This window comes from Schistocerca americana, chromosome 2 (genome assembly GCF_021461395.2).
Source record: "Schistocerca americana isolate TAMUIC-IGC-003095 chromosome 2, iqSchAmer2.1, whole genome shotgun sequence".
Lineage (NCBI taxonomy): Eukaryota > Metazoa > Arthropoda > Insecta > Orthoptera > Acrididae > Schistocerca > Schistocerca americana.
Window position 1 is genome coordinate 481,000,037 of NC_060120.1, and position 10,471 is coordinate 481,010,507.

A 10,471-nucleotide genomic window follows, 5' to 3' on the forward strand; every position below is an offset into this window, starting at 1 on the left:
CTCAATCATTCCTGGAATTTTGTGAGATCATCACAGAATCACGCTGTATGAGATGTAACAAACATTCAGGGTCAAAATTAAATGGGTGACGGAGAATCCCAAAATGAGTTGTTCGAAGTAAGGAACTAGTGATCAGAAATGAACTTTTTTCTTTTTACGCAAACAAATGTGGTCTACTTGTACTTGCTTATTGTGCTCTCGTTTAACACCCATCATTTTAAGAATTATTGTAATTCCAAATATATTATTGAAGTTATTTCAGTTGGTATCCTGGAGGAGAGTACTATTTTAGCGTTTAAAGTGGGGAGTGTTGATCTCCATATAAAATAACCAACTTTTATTGTGCGATGAGGCTGGGCACGTCGATCGAAAGCAAGAATGACGTGATGACAGTTTAAAAGCGTGTCGAAGATTCCTTGTGGCATTTGTGAAATCCTCAGGCGGAGTGATTCTTGCTGGATAGAAAGATCTTAATTTCTCTGATGGGGCACTCTGTGGGAAGGACGAGCCTATTCAATGTTCAGGAACAGTTCTATCTATTTTACAATATTACCACAGGATCATCTGGGAAAACTAAGAATTGTTTGGGCTGCGAAAGATCGTTTCCATTGGAAACAGAGCCTGGACTCGTTAGAAAGAGGGGAAAACTGAACGAAGGCCGAAGGTATCTGTACTATAACATAACGTCTTACCCGCACTCCAGGAACGAAGCTGACAGTCGGCGAAGGCAGCCGGACCTGTCAATGTGCTGTGGCCGCCCCATGCCTCCATCTGACAACAGCGCGGCAGCTGGATCGTAGCCTAAGGCATATGGAGCCCACTACGACTAATTGTAATGCGTAGCGTGTGTGACGTCACAAGTCGGTACCGTCCCAGGGCGAGTGCTGCGAACACCGACTCAAAGGAAGGCCTCAGCGCTTGTTGGTGACGTCACGTCAGCTAGGCACGGCGAACGCCAGGTCTGTTGCAGGCAGAAACGCCTGGGCGTGCTTATCACTATAAATCTCTTATTTTTGTACAAAATGTTTCGTATTGTTTTGGTTTCTGCAGTTTTATTTAGATGAAAGATTTTCTTACTATCGTAAAGCTACAAATGAAGATCATAGTTTTGTATTACTGAATCCTGTCTAAACAAACGTAGATCAATATTAGAAGATGCTTTGCCCCATCGCAAGCTTCGGAAATTGTACATTCAAGTAACTATATTTACTTGATCCATTTTGCTATCGAAACTTACCGCAACCCACTTACAATGAACTCGTTTCATTTATTTATTTACTTATTTCTGTTTGACATCGTCACTGGAAATGTGAACTAATTTACATGTGTAAATGTCCAACTGTTGCCAGTCATTAGATTACAGTCGTTTTCAACGAAAGGAATTCTAAACAGGAAACAAAATAGCTTCATACATCTAAAATACTGCTGAGCTTAAACTTTTTTAAATATGCACATTAGAAAAGATAAATATTCCCCTCTTGCAACTGAAAGGGGGAACTTTATAAGATAAAAAAAAATTTATTTGATAAGACAAGTATCTCTCTTTTGCCTCTTCTTCTGTCCCCCACCCCCTCCCCCAACGTGTACAATTGCAAGATATTTCATTAACATTCAGTGCTCCTCACCCCATAGTCAACCAAGATACCTAAAGAAGAGCACCAATATGTTGACAGTTTCTTGTAAAAGCAACCCAATACAAACGTAACTTCCTCAGATTTACAAATAAGGTAAAGAAGGACGAATTTTGTTGCTGCTGGACCATGAAGTTGTTTTTCTATGTCAACCCTTAAAACAGGTGGAAATTTAAGTTCAGGAGTACACCATTTGTTAAGAAGTGTAATGAATTGCACAGTTAATTGATTGCAGAAATCTCTCAGAACAATGCGTGTCGTCAACTACCGCCAATAGTTTCACATTTTCCTGTGTCAGGGAGGGAGACACCACCATTATGAGTATGCCTGCAACAGACCTGGCGTTCGCCGTGCCTAGCTGACGTGACGTCACCAACAAGCGCCGAGGCCTTCCTTTGAGTCAGTGTTGGTGCTGCGCGTCGTCCCACTGTAATCTTGGAAAAAACAGTGGGTTAAAGCCAATACTTTTAACGTTCTCTCTCCTGAAACTGGGTACCAGCTCCGAGATCCTCTGCAAGAACCAATACTCTGATTTGATAATGCAAGTATTAAAGGGCTACGGACAGGCTGGAAAATTCCACACTCAAACAATGTAAAATTTATTCATATAAAAAATTCCCTTTTCTCAGAAACTATTGGGAATAATAATTTGGAAAAAAAATCACTTGTAGGTTACACATTTCTAACCACTTTAACAGAGGGATTGTGAAGGAATTGATTAGCTTAGAGGTAATAGTCATTTTTGTAAAAAGTGAATATAAGAATAAATCTGTCTACTCTTTTTCTGTATGTAAGGCACTAACGTCTTTCTCAGATTTACAAAAGAAGAAATTTCCTTTGTTAAAATATGCACACTACTCCAGTGAGTACACCCTGTAATTTTCAACGAATTGTAACAAATATGAACTGAGAAGAAGTACACTTTAATCTTAAAAAATACAATTTACTGGAAAAAGCCATTAAGTTGTCAGCGCATCCTTGCTTCGTATAATGGGCTGTCAGCTGCCTCTTGCATTTCATCTTGCAGTTTTCTACTCCCTGCTCATCTGCACTGTCTTCGGTTTGTTTCAAGGTTTCTAAGAGCTCTCTTGATGGTCCAAGTCCTTCCTTAGCTAAATTTAACAGTTCTCCCACTGTGAAACAACAGACAGGTTGTAGCAGTCTTTTCAGGACTTCACACATTGCAACATTTCTTTCATTAAACATTACCACTGGGTCAAAGACACCAAAATGCAGTGTACTAATTGACGCAAATACTGTCTTGCAAACTCTGTCTCAGATTATGCTGTTGATGGACTTGTTAGCATCCTGAGTTAGGCCACGAAGACACTTCTTCAATAGTCTTACATCTGACGAATCTTTGTAAGTTTCCTTCAAGAGCTCCACTATGACGAAAAGTATAGCTGGTTTATGAATAAATTTCTTACCATTTTGCACTGTTCTGTGGTATTTGCTCCATGCGGACTTCTTGGAGATCATAGGCTATGAATGAATGTATCATCTGTTGAAGAGAGGTGAAAAAACTGGCTATACAGCTTTTCTCATGTCTTCTACATTAACGAGATTTTCGATAGTAGTGAGGCCATAATAAGTTTGAATTTCATTTGAGGCAAATTCTATGAGTCTGTTCTTAGCATCTAATCCTCTTCCATCTTGAAGTATCTTACTCATGTACGCAGTTTTCAGTTGTCGCAGCCTCATATCCATTCGCCTTTGTACACTCCAGTTTAGTGATAGTTACATTTTCTCCATATGGCTTCTCTTTCTCAACTACAATGAAAGCTTTTGAATCTCTGTCTGTCCCGACAGCTGAATAGTCAGCTAGACGGAATGCCGTGCAAAGGGGCATGGGTTTGATTCCCGGTTGCGTCGAAGATTTTCTCCGTTCACGGACTGGGTGTTGTGTTGTCCAAATCATCATCATCTCATCCCCATCGACGCGCAAGTCGCCGAAGTAGCGTCGACTCAAAAGACTTGCACCATGCGACCGCTCTACCCGACGGGAGGGTCTAGCCATACGACATTTCATTTATATTTGCATTGCCAATTCCTAAATAATTGCCCTCGGATGCAGGTGATACAAAAAATAAATTTTGGTCTGAGATTTGTCAAATGTACATGGTCACAACCGCGCTGTGTTTTATTTAAATCAAAGAATAAACAAGAAAAGAGTCACTAATGCATATGTATCGTATACGGTTGCAAAGGGGAAATTTCATAGATTAAGGTCAATAAAGAAAACAAAAATGGAAAACTTCAAGATTTCAACCTGCCCAGTATCCCTTAGTTACTTAAGAAATTTTGTCAGCTTCCTAATGCAATGGAAAAAGCTAAGAATATTATAAAGCTTACAAATGATACATTTTATTCTTTGCTACATGCTACAACAACAGTCACTTATTGTATATGTTTTCAGCATTTCTGTAGGCTACAAATATTTGTTACTGGGTAAGTTTCAGACATAGCTGTAGACTAGGTTCGTTGCATGTTACTTTGTGTCAGTTTCGCAGGTCTTCGAAAATAGTGAGAGCATTCAAAATGAGATCTGCACTCTTTGGCCAGTTTGTGCAAGAGACTTGATAATGAATTGTATATAAACGCCTCATGAACAAGTGTCTACTAAGCATTTGGATCGCGATCATCAACATGAAGGTAAAGTAGAAATCTTTCCGAGTTACTCAAGTGTTATTTTCCACGTAATAGGTTATGTACGTCATTGTTTATTAAAATCATGAATGTTTACAATAATTATAAATCCTTTCTAACATTGTTGATGTTCACTGCAAACGGGCTAAGCAGAGAGATTAACTCATATTTACCGAATCTGTGCATACGTGCTGTAAGACAACAACCTGATATAGTGTAGGATCCAAGTTCTTTCAAACAATTACGTTTGACAGTTCATTGCTAAGCAGCGCAAATCATAGAGAAATGTCTAAACAGCTTCTGGAAACAATAGTTGACTATATTCGCTTTTCTGAGAGATACAATGCCGTAAATATGTGAAGGAAATCACTTCGGAAATATAATATTTTGACAAACAGTTATTCTGAAGTGAGGAACGAAAGTCCAGTAAACAACAGTAGACAGGCATTACTCTTATTTTCAAAGGAAACACAGATTTCTGCATATTTGTATGTTAATTTTGTATTGAACCGTGAACCTAGAAACGTCGCAGAGGCTTCGTCCCGATGTAGGCTTCAGTGGTACACAACCCCACAACAGCCTACAACAGTCCACTCACCCCACCGCCGCCCCACACCGAACCCAGGGTTATTGTGCGGTTCGGCCCCCAGTGGGCTTCCGCGGCAACGTCTCATACGGACGAGTGAAACCCCAAATGTTTGCGTGGTAAGGTAATTATCGTGTAAGCGTACGTGGAGACAGTCTTTGCGCAGCAATCGCCGACACGGTGTAACTGAGGCAGAATAACGAAAACCAGGATGCATTCGCAGAGGCAGATGGAAAACCGCCTTAAAAACTATCCACAGGCTGGCCGGCAGACCGGACTTCGACACTAATCCACGGGGCGGATTCGTGCCGGTGACCGGCACGCCTTCCCGCTAGGGAAGCAGCCCGTTAGACCGCGCGGCTAGTCGGGCGGGATTCTGCAGATTTAGTGACTATCTTTTCGATTCTAGTTTTATTTCCTGAATTTTGCTTTTCTCTTTTAGGAGCTCTTTCTTTGACGTGGATTCAAACTCTAGAGACTGCACAGTGGACAAAAGCTCGAAAATGATGCAAATAACTTGTATTTGAAGGGCTTATTTCAATAGTGGTACAAGTCCACTTTTCAAAAAACTGGAGTTATCCTCACGTACGTACTCATACAAGCAGTTTTTAATTAATTTGCATAGTGGGACAGTTCCAGCTTCGTCCTGCTGACAACAGAGTGCACCTCAATGCTGACGCATTAGAGAAAGCAAGGAGGAATTTATTTCAGTAGTGGTACAAGTCTGTGTGCTTTTATGTATTGCAGATTGTTGCTATTTCTTGCCAAGATGATGGGTTCGGGAGCATTATCAAGTGACTGTGATACAATTGATGATTCAGATTTTCGAACGACTGCAAGTAAAAAGAATTTACTTACTTTTCTCTCAGCATTAGAGACAGTTTGTTCCAAAAAAAGAAATATGCGAGAATGAAGGTTATGTCGACAATAACAGTGGAAAATGAGGGTGTACATCTTAAGGTATTTCACATATACGTATGTTTTCAATCATCTGGTGCTGTATAAATCATAACTTGTGGTACTTTCTATCTATATACCAGTACTGATGAGGATGAAACTTCCATAGAAAGTCCAAAAAAGGACTAAACAGGAGACACTTTTACTGATGCCTGTGCGAACTGCGCAGCCGCAAATATGCAGACAAAAAGGAAGTGTGCTGGAAGCAAGAAGGGTGCAACGAAAACCGACACATATGAATAGCATATTCGTAAGAAAGAAAGGAACACTGGGCAGTTATACGTTACAGTAACTGGTACAATAATTCCTCCAAAAACATTTCGCAATGTGGACTGCAAATGTGAACGTAAATGTTTCAATAAAATTTCAGAGGATGAGAGGAAGATGTTATTTGACAATTTCTGGGCTATGGATGATATTAATCGTCAAAATAGTTATCTGAATGGTTTACGCACTTATCATTCACTTAACCGCCGACGACCAAGAGATGGCTCTGGTTTTCAGAAAAGCTGTATTTATGAATATCGATTATATGTGAACGGAAACTGTGCAACAGTATGCAGAAAGGTTTTCTTGAATACTTTTGACATTTCTAATGGACGACTCTCTATGCTTGTAACAAAAAGCAAGGAAGAAGGTACACCTCACCTTGATGGAACGGGCTAACATTAGAACAAATTTTATGTACTGGAAGGTTTGATTAATGATGTAAAGGAATACATCAAAAGCTTTCCAGTGTCCGAGAGCCATTATGCAAGGAAGGATAATCCCCACCAAAGGTTTCTAAATCGTGAGCTGCGTATAGCCAAAATGTACGATTTGTACAAAGATAAATGCATATCTCAGAATAAAGAAATTGTGGAAGAGCACGTATATTGATAAATGTTTAACAAAGACTTCAATCTGTCATTTCGACCACCACGTAAATGCACTTGCTCTTTTTGTAACAAATTGAGCTTTGAAATGGACGCTGCTACCAATGCAGAAGAAAAAAGAAAGCTTCAGACTGAAAAGGAGCTTCACTTTGGGAGGGCTGAAGCTGCAAGAACACCAATGGCTGCAGACACAACATGTAGTAAAGAGAAAGATTCCCAGATGTTCGTGTTTACCTTGGACCTGCAAAAATCATTTGCATTTCCTAAACTGACAACATTGATATCGTACTACAAAAGAAACATGTATGTGTGTAATTTTGGATGCCACAATTTAACTGACGGCAAAATCCCTATGTATTTTTGGGATGAAACATCTGGATCAAGAGGTTCACAGGAAATTGGTACCTGTTTATTGAAACATATTGAAAAGTATGTCACTTCTCAAAAACAGTTAGTTGCGTGCAGTGACAAGCATGGTGGGCAAAACAGGTACATAAACATTGCCCTAACACTAACGAAAGCGACATAATCTCCTCAGTGTCATGTCAACATTATTGATTTCAAGTTCTTGCTCCCAGGTCGCTCATACCTGAGAAATGACAGGCATTTTGCCCAGATAGAAAAACAATTAAATAAGAAAGAGTTTCTGTTTTCCCCATATATTTTTGAAACAATTAGGGAAACTGGCAGAAAAAATAAATTTGTATTGACAGAAATGAAGCATTCTGACTTTTTAGCACTGAAACAGTTACAAAATGCAGTGGTAAGAAGGAAGCAAAATGAGGAGTATGTTCGATGTAATTGGCTGAAAAAAAAATGGATGCGTTTTGAGAGGCAGAAGCCGGACGAAATGCTCTACAAGGGAACACCGAATGATGACATTGACTTCCACGCCCTAAACTTTGCTCCCAAACGTGGTAGAGGGAGACCACATGCATATGGTACTATTGCTGTTTCACAACTTTATCCACACATGAGAAAAGTTCTGAAAAAGAAAAAGCAGGATATGCTTGGTTTCCTCCCTTATATTCCATCTATGAAAAATAGTTATTTCCTTGCTCTACAAACAGAAGACAGAGGTCTGGAACATGAAGAAGAAGAAGAAGAATGTAATCCTTAGTTTTACAGAAACCAATTGACGTGAAACATACCTGACTATGTAGTTCAATTATACACTTGAATGTAATAAGAAGATGTACATTAAAACTATAATAAAAATTATTTGCAATAAAAGAATTAAAGGTTTATGTACGATGTTCAATTTATTTTATTTCAATGGTGGTACAGCTCCATTTTCTCCACTTTTCTGCCTACAATGCTGCTGAAATTAATGATGCAAACAAATAGAAAGAAAGGTTCATCTCTAGAAATAAGCAATATACTCGAATATTTCTGGTATCTCAACTGCAGATTTTTCAGCGCTCATTTAACTTTAGGACTCTGTATCTCAAAATGAACAAAAAACTATTGAAATAAGCCGTTCATTTAATGTAACATTTCTGAAAGCTGTTTGTGGTTTTTTAATCCCCGTTCTCTATTTCTCTACTGCGTAATTCAATCTGCGTGAAAAGCACAACATATGACGGGTAATAAGTCTCCACCAAAATTCCATACCGGAATTTGCACCGTGAACCGGTAGCGGAGAGGTGTCTGTGTCTGTCACTCGGGCTGTGACGCCACTAGAGGCAAAGCAAGGCCTGTGATGCAAACTGGTCGCAGTTGATGACTTCATTGCTGACGGCTGAGAGACTGCTAACTGCGCTCATGTTTCTTAAAGATCACTCTTTCATAGTAATCTTGTAGACGACTGGCTAGGGCAAAATGTCCTGTTCTGCATTACCTAGTGCGGAAGAGGGTGCACTCCGGCTATAGCTAAGAGTTCTTACATTTTTTCTGATATAAATGTCATCCAAATCCGGGTGGTAGCAACTCAGTGGGACAGTACGCCGAAGAAGGTGCAAGAACTGTTCTTTTAGAACCTAGAACCACAGATGCATAAGCACTCTTTTCGGCAAGCCTTATACTGGTGACTGAGTGGCTGCTGTCTACCAGAATTGTCGATGGGCTGATACAAGATGGCGGGAGAGGTGGGGTTGGGGGGGGGGGGCAGTGTTCATAAGGGTCAGGACCCCCATTTTAGAAAGCATTTATATTGATACTTATCTTAATTTCCAAATTTAGTAGCTAATTCTCAGAGAGAATACGAGACTAGAAAATGGCAAGATATTCTGACACATTAGAAACCTCATATAACACAGGGTGCTTTTATGTTGCATTTCTGAGGGTTAGCCCACGTCGTTTGTGGCCCAACTGTCTGTGGAAAACATTCCAGCCAGGGAAAGACGGGATCTCTAAGTCTGACCACACCTGCTGCCAACAACAAAACCGGACACTGTTCGTGATTCCTCAGGTGGAACCGGTAAACCACAACAAGTTGTAGACCTTTGTTTACAACAGCTAAGTGAAGTACTGATTGTGGCGAGTGCAGTCTTCGATTTTATACCGTATAAATTATGAACGTGTAAAGTTGCGAAAGTTTGTTGCTATTATAGATCTGATTTGTAAGTTATTGGAAGTTCGAATCAAACGATGGGCAAAGTAATGATGTAAACAAAGTATAGATAAAATTTTCAATAACGTCATAGTAATAGAGAGTAATTTTTGAAATCTTAGACATTTGTTATATTCGAGAGGGGGGGGGGGGGGGGGAAGGCGAACAAAGCCGGCGGTGTGGCCGTGCGGTTCTAGGAGCTTCAGTCTGGAACCGCGTGACCGCTACGGTCGCAGATTCGAATCCTGCCTCGGGCATGGATGTGTGTGATGTCCTTAGGTTAGTTAGGTTTAATTAGTTCTAAGTTATAGGGGACTGATGACCACAGATGTTAAATACCATAGTGCTCAAAGCCAATTGAACCATTTTTGAGGCGAACAAAACTTAAATAGTAATAATAGAGTATTGTTTTGGAATTCTTAGACAATGGTATTTTCTGGGAAGGGGGGGGGGGGGGGGCAAATCATGTTGTGGTCCGTAATCAGGTACCAACATTCAAAGAACAAATAAATTGACTTTTACGAAGAATTAGTATTGTCAAAGTAGATGAATAGCTGTTTTTATGACATTTGTCATCTACTTTGGCTACATTCAAGTTGTGGAAGTCGCGAGCGCGATTACGGTCTTCTTCTGGCACCTGCTAAATCAAGAAGAGTGAGATGAGAGCAGCATGAAGACGCGAATTAGAAATCAAGTACGTGAGTTTCGCAGTCGTCACCGTAAAGGCAAAATAACCATAAGTAAATGAAAGCTACCCAATGCTGTAGTGAACCAGAACAGGCTTTCAACTTGCACGTGGCGAGGAACATAGTACAAAATATGGGCTCGTCCGGGATTTGAACCCGGGACCTCTCGCACCCTAAGCGAGAATCATACCCCTAGACCAACGAGCCCCTCGGGAGACAAAAAGCCTTTCACTCATGTGAGACGGAGCGAGGCGGTCCAGACGCACGCAGAACCCGGCGCGCGCTCTGTGGCCCGCTGCGGTCCCTGTGTTCCACTCTGCTAGCCTCACGCGAAGCGAACAACAGCTGTGCCGTACATCTGCACCCGACGGGCGCACGTGTTGCAAGTCTGGCAAGTTTGTCAGGCAGTTTCAGCTAAGCTGCGTGGCGCATTTTAAATTGTTTGACTTCAACAAGTAAAATGACGTCAAATGTACAGAACAGGAGCGAGTTGGCAACATACAGTAAAGATAAAGCCTGCTTAATTGAACGCTGCACTA

At 40.5% G+C, this 10,471-nt stretch overlaps 1 non-coding gene across 1 annotated transcript; it reads right to left on the reverse strand.

Moving 5' to 3' along the window:
• Positions 1–10,067: 10,067 nt before the first annotated feature.
• On the reverse strand, positions 10,068–10,139 carry Trnap-agg. Its single transcript has one exon. It is a non-coding gene; the product is annotated as a tRNA-Pro (tRNA).
• Positions 10,140–10,471: the final 332 nt, after the last annotated feature.